This window comes from Triticum aestivum, chromosome 3A, assembly GCF_018294505.1.
Source record: "Triticum aestivum cultivar Chinese Spring chromosome 3A, IWGSC CS RefSeq v2.1, whole genome shotgun sequence".
Lineage (NCBI taxonomy): Eukaryota > Viridiplantae > Streptophyta > Magnoliopsida > Poales > Poaceae > Triticum > Triticum aestivum.
In genome coordinates this window covers 40,104,200-40,119,879 of record NC_057800.1, presented here as the reverse complement: position 1 = coordinate 40,119,879, position 15,680 = coordinate 40,104,200, and the positions used below count along the sequence as shown (strand labels likewise).

Genomic DNA, 15,680 nt, shown 5'->3' with positions numbered 1-15,680 from the left:
CTGGTCAAGTTAAAACCCTCATACAGTAGTTCTAAAGTAAATTACAAATCGAGCCTGACGACCAGAATTGCTATAGTGTTGTCTCTTTGAATTTGAAAGCATGATGAGACATCAAAATAATAGTGTGCTTATGCTATTCATACAATCTTTTCAAGTAAACTTTCATTGTATTAATTTGTAGAAAAAATACAAAATAGATCTAAATTGCAAGAACAATTGTTATGAAGTTGTCTATCTGGACTTGAAGGCATGAACACATAGTAGAAAAAGATAGCAGAAAATGAAGGAAGTACATATATCAATTTCTGCGACTGAATATTAATTTACATCTGAAATATTAGTTGAGCAACATTTCACATTTGTTAGAAAATCAGAGAAAATTGTACATCATGCATTCATTAATTCTCTAGTGCTGCCTAAAAACAATTGATTAGCTGCCAATCTGACCATCTCCTTCCTATTTTCCGTCCTTTCCCCTGTTATTGGTTCCATCGGCTAATCCGCGCAGCTGGCCGTGCATCTGTGTTCTCCTCAGCCTGCTGTGTGTAAATTAATACCCGGCAAATAAAGCTCTATCTGTCGGCATTGCGCTATCTTTCTTATACCAGGCAAATACAACACTAAATTTTATTGAGTAAAGAAGGAACACGGTACTTCGGAACACTGCAAATATATGCTTTGTTGATGCATCTACCAGTTGCATGGCTTCATCAAATTTTGAACTTGCATGGTTCAACAAAATCAAACAATGAACTCGCATGAACATTAGTTCAGAGGGCGATGATGCTCTGTCATTGGGATCAGGACCTCACATCTTAATGAAAGGAAGCAGTTATTAAGCAAGTCCAAAATCTGAGTGAGCCTTAGGCAGTCAACCCCATTGCAGAACCATGTCTGATAGAAAAACACTAACAACATCTAACTAACAAAGAGTGACTTGACCCATATATGTCTGCAAATGCAGCTCACATATTACTACGCAAGAAAACAAATCAAGTTGCTGCTGCTTCTTCACATAAACGATCATAAAATAAGATGAGAAGGCAGACACAGCAAGCAGGAAGGCAGGACCTTCCAGCACAACTGTGATTCCTTCAACAGTGACGTAGCGGTGTCCCTGGGGACGTACCTGCAGTCACCCATATTGTACTCCTTCTGTGGACACAAGAGAACATACTTGTGTGAAGTTTAGGACTGCCAACCTCAAAAATGAAGAAGGAACTTTGAGATCTTTGAGACCTTTGCCTCTTTCAAGTAACAACATGTGGTTCTTTTCTAAGAAATCAGAGGAGACAAGGAAATAAAAAAGAGAGTGATGCATGAGATGTAACGAAGATGCAAGATGATAAGACTCACCTGCTCATTGTGGCCAAGGCTAATCTGTGTTCCATCCGTTAACACTGAATGCACTTGAACAATCCTTAGGAATCCATGTCTCATGCATCATGCAGTCGAAACAACCTGGAAAGAGGAACTGGCTATGAACAAAACTAATTTATAAGAAAGATGCTACAGAAGATCAATCAACTGTCTATTGAATAGTGATTTCTTTCTCTGTGATCCTTGCAACAACAAAAATGTTGACTTTACTCATCATCATAGTATAGCTTGGTCAGAAGCTACTTCGCCAACCATCATGACAAACTAAAACCATCCGGGTCTGATGAAATCAAGGGTCATTCTAACATGGCATTTTGTGTTATATTCCCTCTGTCCCAAAATATAAGAACGTTTTTAACACTACACTAGTGTGAAAAACGTTCTTATATTATGGGACGGAGGGAGTAATATATAAGACAATAGCTGGATAGCTTGACAAATCAGGTCAAGTAAAGGTTTTGCGCCAGAGAACAAAATAAAATTTGTTGTGGCGAAATCAGTAGCAAAGAAGCAATAAGAAAACACAAAAAATACAAGTAATATATACGATACAGTAATAAAGTATGTCATGCAAAATGCAGTAAACAATTACAGCCCATGCAGTTATACCAGATGAAAGTAGGATATCAAAAAATACCTGACCAAATGAAGCTCACACAGCTATTTGCCACCAATTTATCAAACAATAGTGTACATGAACCTGCAATACTTACATACAGTAGATCAGTAGTGCTACTTTTTTTTAGATCAACCGTGCAACATTTAGTTAGTATATGTATGAAGCGCAAATATATTACAGATGAGGCTAACTACATCCAGAGGCCCAGACAGTTAGTATATTCTTACCACAGATACTTCAATTGGAGTGGTTTTCGATATGAAACTGTATTGCCATGTCCGCCAACATATTCTTTCATAAAGTATCAATCAAAACTGAAAATTTGTGTTTTGCAAGTGCCACTTTCAATGTTCAGGTTCAATTCATCATACAATTATGGAATATTAACTCTGAAATAAAATATGACCGTGCAACACTTCTTCTCCTCCTCTCGGATGTAAATAGAATACCGAAATCCGGAATTTCCGAGTTACCTGCACATGCCATTCTCGCAAAACCCGAACGACCACTTCTCCTCTCCTCGCCATAAACCTTCACACAACACATCAGAAAATAAGAATTGGACATCTGAATAAAAAGGTCCAAGCAATGCAGGCTGAAGTTCAGAGCAATTGAGCTCGTTGTCAGGTGGCCCGTCATCTCTGACGTGCTAGAGTTAGCGACGACGCCATGGACGACACCATATGCTATTTTCCTCGTGCAGGAAGAGCACGAAGCCCCGTCGGACTATGAAGGGCACAGTCTTCGTGGAGAAGAACTGCGACGTTCAGAGGATGCGGGGCCGCGGTCTTCCATGGGTGGACGGGTCACGGGAACCGAACGATAATGGGCCGGAGATGAGCGGAGGCCGGAAAGAAGGGCCAAATGGAGGAGGAAGAAGGCCAATCGGGAAGGATTCAGCGCCTCTCGCCTCAGATCACGCAGAACATGAGAAAAGGAAGAGGGCCTTGCCGGCAGAATCCACCTCGCCTCTAATCTGTCCGGTCGGCCATGGCCGGTGGGACTCTCTTGCTCGACGACTGTGCTCCCCAAGCGAATCTGGTGCCGGTGGTGCCGTGGCTGCTGTGCATCGGAGGTGGCGGTGGCACGCCGCCGTTGCTTCGTCTCCTTGGCCGTACGCCTGCCACCAGCTCCACACGGACAAAAGATCGGAGTTGAAAGGCTAGGGTAGATGGGACAGTAGGGCGAGGAGGCGATCGAGGAGGCGAGGCAGCGACCGCCACGAAGGAGAAGACCCCTTTTATAGGCATATACGGCAGCCAACCGGTGGCACCACACTCGTCTCGAGTCTTCGCGCGAGAGGAGACTCAATAAAATATCTGAAAGACCACAGCTCAAGGTAACGTGAGACCCACCAGAAAAGCCCAGAAGGCAACGTGTCCATCGATGGAATAGGCAGTCAACCTCACAAGGACACCTGTCATGGCAACGGCGCACAGAACCAAACGTGCCTAAACAACCCCACCAAGCAAAAGATGAAATCAATAGTGAAACCACCGTGCACACGTGTCGCTCAAACAAGGGCAGTAAAAAAAAGTTCAAAAAAACCAGGTAATTGAATCCCTTACGGGCCTAGTATTCTAGTTATATAGATAGTACTTGTAGTTTCATATAGGATTCAAACATAAGTGATTAATTAGTACTAGTATATAGATAGTAGTAGTTTCTCAAAAAAATGTGGATAGTAAATATCTTGTATAAGGATAAATGCATAGCTACTACATGCATGCCTATGGAAGAATTTATTAATCGTGATTAATTAGTACTCCCTCCTTTCATCTATGTAGGATATAATGCGTTTTTCAAGACCACCTTTGACTATTGACTAGATTTGTCACACCCTAGCTAGTTCATACATTAGAGTGTTGCATCATGTTTAAATTTCCAGAAAAATGAAATGGGGGTGACAGAACCGCCAGCACCCCCCCTGAACAACTAGGGTTTACTAAAAACTTTTTCAATGAACCTGAAGTGCCCTTCTAAAAAGTCCACCCTTTTTGTTTTGGGTTAAAACCTTTGACAAAAATGGTGCACATTTATCTAGGACATCCTAAGGTCATTGGATTAATTCATATAGTATTTGCATTTGGGCATTTAAATGCTATAAAATAATTTAAATGCTCAAATAATCATAAACTAAAATGTTTACTATTGGATATATTCTAAGTAGTAGCCATGATTTATTTTATGATTTTTGGAAATGCCCTGGCATTTTTAATAAAGCCCTGGACTTACAGAAATAATAGAATAAATAAAAAACAGAAAAAGAAAGGGAAAGGAACTAACCTGGCTAAACCCCAGCCGACCCACCTGGCAGCCCAGCACTGTGCTGGCCCATGGCTAGTCAGCTGTTTCCTCTCGCCAGGCAGGCAGGCAGGAGGTGAGCGCCGGCGTGCCTGGGCTCGCCATGGCGCCACCTGCTTGCCGCCCGCGCCCCTGGACGCCTGGACGACCTTCACGTCGTTTCCCCGACCCTTCAGACCTCTCCATTCACCCCCCCTGCTCTCTCCCTCGCCCTCTCCCACCATGGCCGACGCCTCTGCCGCCGCACCGTCGCCGTAGCCGCGCCCTCCGTCATCCCCGCGCCGCGCCGTCGTGTCCACGAGCTCCGCCGATGTCGACTACGTCGAGCAGGCGGAGCCCCGAGCGCTCGCCCTCTCTAGAACCGCCCCGACCTCGTCTTCCCCAACTCCAGCCACCGGAGATCCCCTTAGCCGTCCCCGCCGCATCAGCTTGCCCCCGACCTCGCTGACTGCCTCGTCGTGAGCCCCGTGAGCTCAGCCATCTCCCCATCCTCTCTGTTTCCTCTTTTGCACTCCATAGAGACTGCACCATGCTCACCCGCACGCGCCACCGCTCGCGCTCGTCACCAGCGATGCTCCGGTGACCATTTGGTCCCGGGCATGCCCCCAATGCGATCCCCGCATCATGTAGAACCCCCGTAGCACCTCGCCGCGCTCGTTTGTGCACCACAGCATCATCCTCACCTGTACCCGAGCTTCGGCCGCCGCCAAGCTCGTCGCCCGCGCCACTCCGGCCACTCCCCGGCCGTGCCACCACCCTGGTTGGACGTGGACGAGCGTCCACGTCCCGTAGCTGTGCTCCGCGCGCCGAACGGCGCCTTGTAGGTGAAACCCGCGCTGCTCCACCGCGTCTGGCCTCGCCGGCGGCTAAACGCCGGTGAGTTTGACCCCGTTTGACCCCGTGTGGGCCCAGGTTGACCTCCCCTGAGTCGCTGACGTGTGGGCCATGCCCTTGTCTAATTAGAATTAGTTTAGTTAACACTAATTATTTTAGTTAATAGTTTGACTCACTGACATGTGGGCCCAGTGCCTAACTAACCTAGTTTAGTGCTAACGAAACACTAACTAACTCTGTTAGTTAGTTTTGACACTGACAGATGGGGCCCACCAGTCAGGTTTGACATGAGCTGGCGCCTTTGACCCGCTGACGTCACACTGACGCCAGGCTGATGCAGTAAATCCTTTTCTGGATTTATTCTTATATAGGAAATTCCAGAAAATAACCAAAACTTCTAAAATTCATAACTTTTAATCTATAACTCCAAATGCAAAGATTTATATATGAAATTTGATCAGAAAAATTCAATCTTTCCATCTGTAATGGTTTCATGCATGACAAAACACTTTAACCTTGCTGTTTAGGTGAAACAAGATAATACACTTATAATGCTTAAGAACATAAGCTCCCATTTGAATCTTTGATTCAAATGGACCCAAACCAACTTGTTTCACATTGCATTAGGCAGGACACCTCATATTGCCATGTCATAGCATGCATCATATTGTTGCATATTGTCATGTGATGATTGTGTTCTGTGGTGTCCAACTGAAGGGCAATACCCTACTACTACTCCATCAGGCAAGCAGCCCCATTGATCATACCGATACAATCCCATGTTCTCACTTCTGCTCTCATTTACTGCATTAAGACAACAACGTTTCAAACTGCTGTGTGCTGCGGTAGTTGAACCCTTATCCTCTGCATGACCTGTCATTGCCACAGTAACTAGATGAAACCCACTAGCATGTGTAGGAGTTGATTGAGCCATGTATGTGTTTCCTACCTTGCTATGCCTGCTATGCTTAGAGTTGTGTCAGGTCTAGTTCATCTGGGTGATGGGATAGAGTGAAATGATTACGTCGGTAATGTGAGGGATGTGTTGAACATGATTTGGTAAAGGTATCGATGAGAGGCCATGTAGGAGTACATGGTGGGTTGTTTCATTGAGGCTGTCCCTAAGAACTGAGATCTGTATGTGTGATTTAAGAATCAGTTACTACCATACATTGGGCCCGAAAACAATGGACCCTCTCGGCTTCTTAATCACCCTAGTACTCTGTCCAGGAGTTGCAACTAGTTTCTGGTGTTTGTAGGTTATGTGTTGGCGGCCGTGCGTAGCGCTGACCCTAGGGGTGGGCTATGCTGCAGTAGATACACCGTGGCACGGTGTACCGAGTCACCCGTTTGGTGTCTCGGGAACCCTGTTCACATCGTTCGGGGCCGTATGTGGAAACCTCAGCCGGACTCCCTGTGGATCGAACCTGGATAGGCGATAAACCTGGCATAGAGACTTGAGTGTTTAGGTAGGCCGTGGCCGACACCCTCGTTGGGCTTCTGCTTGAAGGTTTCCGAGTACATGTCGTGTAAACGACGGTAAGTGGTGAGAGCGTGTATGAAGAAGTACACCCTGCAGGGTTAACATCATCTATTCAAATAGTCGCGTCCGCGGTAAAGGACTACTTGGTTGCCTATACAGTTCATAGACAAGTTAATGGTTACTACTAAAAGACTCAAGATAAGTGTGAGTACTGAGGATGGCCCTCTTGTAGGATGACGAGGGAGGATCCCCGGTGGAGTATTGTGTTGGTGATTAGTGGACCTGTGTGCGAAAACTATTTTACTAGTGGTGTCTCGTAGGATAGCTTAGCCAAGAGTCAAAGCTGGCTTGCTGCAATAACTCCACCACCTTCTTGAGAATAAGCATGTATAGTAGGTTCTATTGTAAGACTTGCTGAGTACCTTTGTTCTCATGTTGCTTTAATTACTGTTTTCAGACGACAACACCGCCCCCTCCGATGGGTTCTATGTAGACCTTGACGTCGATGAGTAACTTGCCACCTAGGTGGTGATTCTGGCCATGGAGGGCCCTATGTAGATAGTCAGGCTTCGACAAGCCTTCTTTCTTTCTAGTGTCTGTACTCAGACTATTTGCTTCTGCGTGTGCTTGTATGCTTGTATGCTTGTATGACTTGAGTGTCGGGTCATGTGACCCCTACCTGTATGAACATGTTATGTATGGCTTTCTAGAGCCTTTAAATAAAGTACTTGAGTTGTAGAGTTTTGTTGTGATGCCATGTTGTATTTGCATATATCGAGCATATTGTGTGTATGATTGAAATGCTTGGTATGTGTGGGATCCGACAATCTAGTTGTTTATCCTTGGCAGCCTCTCTTATGGGGAAATGTAGTCTAGTGCTCCTTGAGCCATAGTAGTCCGCTACAACCTGGTTCACCAGAGTCCTGCTAGCCCAGCACTACTGCTCAGGACACTTGACTGGCCGGCATGTGTTTCACTTCGTTCCTATGTCTGTCCCTTTAGGGAAATGTCACGTGGTGACATCCGGAGTCCTTCCTAGCCTGCTACAGCTCGGGTTCCCCGGAGTCCTGTTAGCCCAGTGCTACAGCCCGGATTCACTCGCTGATGACCGACATGCTCGATGTGATTCATGTATGCCTGTCCCCATGGTTTAGTGCCGCTTTGGGTTCACGACTATCATATACGTGAGCCAAAAGGCGCAAACGGTCGCGGGCCATGGTAAGGCGACACCCGTGGGGATACCGTGCGTGAGGCCGCAAAGTAATATGAGGTGTTACTGGCTAGATCGATGTGACTTGGAATCGGGGTCCTGACAAGATTAATAGTACATGAGATGTATAATGTGAAAATTATATCATTGGAAGCTCATTTCACATATGAATTTAACTGTATGCTTTGCGTAAGTTGCATATCATGTATTATTGCTCTAACATTTGGCCCTATATAGATGGAACGAGTATATATCTTTGTCAAGCATTTGATTCAAACACAAGAAATTTTATCTAGAAAAACATGGGCCCGTCCCATTTCTCAAAACAAAATTAAGCCCGTCTCATGGGCTGCCCTCTCCAAAGAAAACATCACACTATAGGGAATCACCGGTGGCCCGGCTCAATTAGCATGGCAGTAAGCGTAGTTGAGGTTTTTGCGATTTAACTAGATTCAGAAAATTCTACTAAAAATAGACTAAGAATATAAAAAAGGTTCTACTAAAAATATAATTTATAAATCATATTTGATAATAAGTGTATATATCATAGTAGTATAGTCTCTGTTTTGTATATTGTTTTAAAATAAAAATGTGCCACCATATTTGGAAAATGTTCATACCTGCTAAAAATGTTCTCACTGTGTAAATTAAATTTCCATGTAACTTAATATGATTGAATGGGAAATTAGCTTAAAACTACTTTTAATGGTTCATACTATACGGTGAAATATGCACATTTGTCGATTTGAAATCAAATGTGTCAAAAAATTCACTCACTTTATTAAATTGTTTGCCAGATAAATAAATAAAAATACAATACATACACAAATGGAAAATACTTCATACGAAAAAAAATTAGGAAGATGTTTCACAATCAATCAAAAATTTACATACTTACCTAATAAAATATTCAAGTGTGTATAATTAAATGTTCATGCAACTTCTGGAAAAAAAATCGACGAGAGAATTTGTTTTAGAATGGTTCTTTTTAATATTTCAACTCAAATTGATTCCTTTTTAGTTTTAAAACTAATTATTCAAACTTTCTACGAAAATATAAACTGAATTTGTATGGCTTTCATTGGACCAGATGGTCATGCCACTACACAGATCCATCCCCGGCCGATGCAACGCACCCGAGAGCCTCACCAACACTGTTGTGGCACCGCGGGCTTGTGTCGGTCTCCATCATGCAGAACTACACATGCAAACCTCACGCGAATGCACGATCTATGGTGTGCTATCGAGGAGACACTATCAAGGATGTAAGCACCGTTGCCCACCCATATATATAGTCGTGTATCTACTAGACCTGGGATTAGGTGGCCAGATCCGGCAACGTATAGCCACCACCTACTAGAAGGAGCTCATAGGCGGAACCAGGATTTCTCAAAGGCTAAGGCTAAACCTAACTGACTATCACAAAAAGAACTCAAAAAAGAACTAACTGACTAATTAGTGAAGACTTGCTTAACAAATAGATTAACAAATTGCAGTGTTGCGAACATGGTTTGGTTCCTAATTAGTGAAGACTTGCTTAATCTGAGGCCATCATTTCTCCACCAGCAATAGTAGAAGGACTTGGATCTGCAAACATAAAATCGCACATCTAAAATCAATACACTTGACATAGACTAAGTCAATCGCTCGTATGAAATTTGCAAAAAAAAACATATTATACCATTAACATGAAGACCACGTGGTAGTAGCCCCTTGCATTTCCTCATTTTTGATAGCTCTGTATAATCTTAATATCATCAATGCTTGCAAATACATCGCGCTCAATATAGCACACCAATGTAACTTTGGATAATACTCCCTCCGTCCCAAAATTCTTGTCTTAGATTTGTCAAGATACGGATGTATCTGACACTAAAATGTAACTAGATACATCTGTATTTGGACAAATATAAGACAAACATTTTGGGACAAAGTATAAATGAAATAGGGAAAACAAAATTAGATGATAAGCTACATATTACCTGGGCAGTGTGCGTTGGCCTGGGTGCCTGTGTGCCTACGCTGCAATTTAAAACTAGACTACATGGAGAAGAATAAGAGGCAGGTGGTCAGGAGGCCGGACCCAGTGGTCGGCGCGGTGGGGAATCGCTTGTTGACGACGGCGGTGGTGCAGGGCATGGGCGCTTCGTTCGAGCGAGGCGAGGCGAAGGTTTCTCTGTTGTGAGGAATTTTCTTACTTTGCTGACTTGATTAACTAACGACCGGGTTACAGATCATAGATCGAAGCGTCAAGCGTTGTGTAGTGTGCGGTTTATTCTCTGTGCGAAGAGTGGGGATGGCACTAGTAAAAAATGGGTCAAATGTGAAGCACATTAGTGCCGGTTTGATTTTGAGCCGGAACTAATGTGTGCATTAGTGCCGGTTCCAACGGCTAGCCGGCCGCTTTCATTAGTACCGGTTCGTGGTGAACCTTTAGCACTGGTTCGTGCCACAAACCGAAACTAAAGTGAGTGGTGGCAGGATGTTGTCAGTCTGGGCCCCTCTAGCACCTTTAGTACCGGTTTGTGGCACGAACCGGTGCTAAAGGTTATCCTACATAAATCCTTCGTCCACCAGCTCGCTCTGTTCTTCCCCTTCCCCCTCTCCTCTCTGTTCTTCCCCTCTTCCTCTCAAGCTCATCACACATTTTGCCCAAAATTTGTCAAGATTTGAAGGCCCCCATCCATTCAAATGATCACAAAGGTTAGTAACTTTGTCCTTTCATCTCTCATTGCTAGATTAGCTCTTGCAATGCTTTATATAGTGATTGATTTGTGAGTTTACTAATTTGGGAGGAATTATATATATGTGCTAGTATTTGATTTATATGCAATTTGAGGTCAAAAATGACACTTAGTTTGCATATGTAGGTGTGGTTTACTTAGTGCCTTCTAAATCACCGTCGTAACCACCGTCGATCGCCTGGAACGTCCCGTCGCCGGCACCACCTTGTGGTGAGCCTCTTGTTCATGAATGTTTTATATAAAAAATTGATGTTTGTGTGATTTGGATATATATAGTTACTCGTACGATTATCTTACCCGTACATTGTTTGTTATACACAGTGCCATGGTTTTGACATCCGTCCATGTCGGCCCTCATCCGGGTTATGATTCTGATGTGGTATATTCTCTTTTAAAACTATTTGTTGCATTTCGTGTTTGTGACAAACTATGCCCATCAAGTTGACATAGATATTTTTATGTAGGAGGTAGTTGAACCGGAAATTCCAACCGACCCTATTGTCGAGAGGTTAAATTTAGTTGAAAGAGAAAACGAGGATTTGAAGGGAAAATAGAAAAGAATTGAGGGGGAGAAGATGGAATTGGAGTTGCATGTTGCCGATGTCGTCGATGATCACAAGATTAAGATGGAGAAACTGCGCTTGAAGATTAGAAAGATTAGAAAATATGCCATTCATAGTGAGGCTTGGTATCATTATGCTGTTGGATAAAATATACATTAGTTACGATCTTGATCGCATTTGTTATTGCATTTAAATTCTTTAGCCAGAGAGTTATTTGCTTGTTGCATTTATGTGTTGTATGAACTTTATGTATGAACTTGTATTAATTTGGTCTTTTCGGTGTTGTGTAATGAAGATGAGCCGACAATGGATGTACGATGACCCATGCTCTCTCGAGTTCATTAATGGCGTGCAAACTTTTCTGCTTGCGGCTGAAGCAAACAAGCGGGCGGATGGTTTTATGCCTTGTCCATGTGCTGGCTGTAAGAATGATAACAATTACTCTAAGTCAAGAACCATTCACGTCCACCTGTTTAAGTCCGGTTTCATGCCCCACTATAATGTTTGGACCAAGCATGGAGAAAGAGGGGTTATGATGGAAGACAATGAAGAAGAAGAGGACGACAACAGCTATCCTGGCCATGATGGGTTCCCTGAATACGATGATACAACAATGGGGGAAGAAGCTGAGCCGGCAATGCGGGAAGAAGCTAAAGAAGAGGCATCAGATGAGCCCGCTGATGATCTAGGTCGGGCCATTGCCGATGCAAAGAGAAACTACGCAAGTGATTTGGAGAAGAAGAAGTTGCAGCGCATGTTAGAGGATCACGAGAAATTGTTGTACCCGAATTGCGAAGCTAACAAGAAAAAGTTGGGTACCACACTGGAATTGATGCAATGGAAGGTAGAAAATGGTGTATCTGACAAGGGATTTGGAAAGTTGCTGGTAATGATAGAGAATATGCTTCCAGAGTACGTACGAAGCAAAGAAGGCATTCTGCCCTCTAGGGTTAGAGGTGCAGAAGACAGATGCATGCCCTAATGACTGCATCCTCTACCACGGTGATCAGTATGAGGATTTGAACGCTTATCCGGTATGCGGTGCATTGCGCTATAAGATCAGCCGCGATGACCCTGGTGATGTCGAGGGCGAGCGCCCCAGGAAGAAGATTCCTGCCAAGATGATGTGGTATGCTCCTATAATACCACGGTTGAAATGTTTGTTCCAAAACAAATAGCATGCCAAGGCGATCCGATGGCACAGAGAATACCGTAAGAAAGACGGAAAGTTGAGAGTACCCGCTGACGGGTCGCAGTGGAGAAAAATCGAGAGAAAGTACGGGAAGGAGTTTGCAGGTGACGCAGGGAACGTATGGTTTGGTCTAAGCGTAGATGGCATTAATCCTTTTGGGGAGCAGAGCACCAACCATAGCACCTGGCCTGTGACTCTATGTTTGTATAACCTTCCTCTTTGGTTGTGCATGAAGCGGAAGTTCATTATGATGCCAGTGCTCCTCCAAGGCCCTAAGCAACCCGGCAACGACATTGATGTGTACCTAAGTCCATTAGTTGAAGAACTCTTACAGCTGTGGAATGGAACAGGTGTACGTGCATGGGATGAGCACATGGGGGAAGAATTTGACCTAAAGGCGTTGCTGTTCGTGACCATCAATGATTGACCTACTCTTAGTAACCTTTCGGGACAGACAAACAAGGGATACCGCGCATGGATGCACTGTTTGGATGATACCGATAGTATATATTTAGATAATTGTAGGAAGAATGTGTACCTGGGACATCGTCGATTTCTTCCGAGCAGGCATCTCATAAGAAAGAAAGGCAAGCATTTCAAAGGTGAGGCGGATCACCGGATGAAGCCTCGCCATCGTACTGGTGTTGATGTACATGATATGGTCAAGGATTTGAAGGTAGTCTTTGGAAAGGGTCCTGGCGGACAACCTGTTCCGAATGACACTGACGGGCGTGCACCCATGTGGAAGAAGAAATCTATATTCTGGGACCTGCCCTATTGGAAAGACCTAGAGGTCCGCTCCGCAATCGACATGATGCACGTGATGAAGAATCTTTGCGTGACCCTGCTTGGCTTCTAGGCATGTATGGGAAGACAAAAGATACACCTGAGGCACGGGAGGACCAGCAACGTATGCACAGAAAAGATGGCATACATCAGGGTCATGCCAGCTACGCTCTTACCAAAGAAGAGAAGGAAATCTTCTTTGAATGCCTGCTCAGTATTAGGGTACCGTCTGGCTTCTCGTCGAGTATAAAGGAAATAATAAACATGGCCGAGAAAAAGTTCCAGAACCTAAAGTCTCATGACTGCCACGTGATTATGACGCAACTGCTTCCGGTTGCATTGAGGGAGCTTCTACTGGATAACGTTCGATTAGCCATTGTGAAGCTATGTGCATTCCTCAATGCAATCTCTTAGATGGTAATCGATCCAGAAAGCTTACCAATGTTAGATAATGATTTGGTGCAATGTCTTGTCAGTTTCGAGTTGGTGTTCCCACCATCCTTCTTCAACATCATGACGCACATCCTAGTTCACCTATGCGAAGAGATTAACGATTTGGGTCCTGTATTTCTACACAATATGTTCCCCTTTGAGAGGTTCATGGGAGTCTTAAATAAATATGTTCATAACCGTGCTAGGCCAGAAGGAAGCATCTCAAAGGGCCATAAAAATGAGGAGGTCATTGAGTTTTATATTGACTTTATTCCTGACTTTAAGCCGATTGGTGTTCCTGAATCGCGACATAAGGGCAGACTAGATGGAAAAGGCACGCTAGGAGGGAACCAAATAATATGTATGGACAGACATTCTCTCACTAAAGCTCTCTACACAGTTCTACAGAATTCTGCCTTGGTGGCTCCGTATATGGATGAACACAAGAATTTTCTACGCTCCAAACACCTGGAGCGGTCTGATGACTGGATTACACGTGAACAGACCAGGAGTTTCTCCGGCTGGTTGCAGACATGTACCATGCATGATGCCTCTATTGAAGATGACCTGTACTCGCTGTCCCAATTACCATCTTCTAATATAATGACTTCCAAAGGGTACGAGATAAATGGTAATACATTTTACACGATTTCCCAAGATAAGAAGAGCACCAACCAAAATAGTGGTGTCCGCTTTGATGCAACAACCAAGACGGGAAAGGAAACATATTATGGTTACATAGAGGACATATGGGAACTTGACTATGGACGTGGTTTGAAGGTCCCTTTGTTTCGGTGCAAATGGGTCAATATGACATGAGGCGGGGTAACAGAAGACCCGTAATACGGAAGACAACAGTGGATCTCAACAATCTTGCGTATGCAGATTAACCATTTGTCCTAGCCAATGATTTGGCACAGGTTTTCTATGTGAAGGACATGTCTACCAAGCTGAGAAAAAGAAAAGATAAGGAAGCGAATGCATCATACGATGAGCCAAAGCGCCACATAGTTCTTTCTGGGAAGAGAAACATCATGGGAGTGGATGACAAGACAGACATGTCAGAAGATTATGAAAAGTTTGATGAAATTGCTCCATTCACAGTGAATATTGACCCGAGCATCCCGTTAAATGATGAAGATTTTCCATGCTTACGGTGTTGAGGATATAACCTCTGAGGGTAAACCGCCCAGGAGGGGCCGGTTCACCTTCAGCTATACTGAAGCCCAAGGAGACCCAGAAGATGGCGCTTTACGGATGAAGCTTAGAGGCCCAGAGCCCGTAGGCGATTTAGGGCCCATGATAGTAAACCGCCATGATTGTATAAACTTGCATTGTAAGATAGGAAAGAAGAGACCGAGGCAGACACTTGTATGAGCCAGCCTCGGGACTCTGTAGACCGGCCGGGGTCCTCCCGAGTATATAAAGGGGTGATCCGGCGGCGGTTTAGGGACAGAAAAGAACAACTCGAAGCCAGACAAAGTGGATTCGCTCCCTGGCCTTCGAAACCCCAGAAATACCAATCACAACTAGACGTAGGCTTTTACCTTCATCAAAGGGGCCGAACTAGTATAAAACTCCCGTGTCCCTTTGTCTGGTTTAACCCCTTCAAACTAACCCGTAGTGATGGCTCCACGACTAAGTCCTTTCATGAGGACATCTGCCGCGACAATTCCACGACAGTTGGCGCCCACCGTGGGGCTATCCCACGATGGTTTTGAGTTCTTGAAGGGCAGCTTCGATGGACTAAAGGGATACACTGTGGACCAGATGATGAAGAGTCGCCGCGGCAAGCTCTACATCGACAACGTAGGATGGGGTCCCGAGGCTATTCAATCGAATACGGGTACCGGGTCCCGTTTGGTGGGATTCACATCTTCAGGCAAGATCGGCGAACCGGCCCCCGAGCCGGACACCTGCACCGACACCATCGAGACGGCTCAGCGTGCAAATTCTTCACCGGTTCAGCCTGAGGCACGGCATGTTTTCATAGGTGCCGTCCACGGTTCGGGGTACAAGGAGGAAGCGGTCTCCGATGGAGAAAACGTAGTCCGCAGTGGTGACGAGTCTTCTGGAGAAACCGAATCGCTTTACCAGTTGTATGACGGCCGGATTGAGGGAGGATCTGAGGGC

The 15,680-nt window shown here is 44.6% G+C and overlaps 1 long non-coding RNA gene across 2 annotated transcripts; it reads right to left on the bottom strand.

The window, feature by feature from the left end:
* Positions 1-296: 296 nt before the first annotated feature.
* On the bottom strand, positions 297-2,469 carry LOC123057787 (uncharacterized). Of its 2 annotated transcripts, XR_006426956.1 has the most exons (4): positions 2,227-2,469; positions 2,018-2,080; positions 1,357-1,461; positions 297-1,155 (listed from the first exon to the last, which is right to left on the bottom strand). It is a non-coding gene; the product is annotated as an uncharacterized lncRNA (long non-coding RNA). The 2 variants fall into 2 exon arrangements; XR_006426955.1 differs by lacking the exon at positions 2,227-2,469 and having other exon boundaries at positions 2,018-2,219.
* Positions 2,470-15,680: the final 13,211 nt, after the last annotated feature.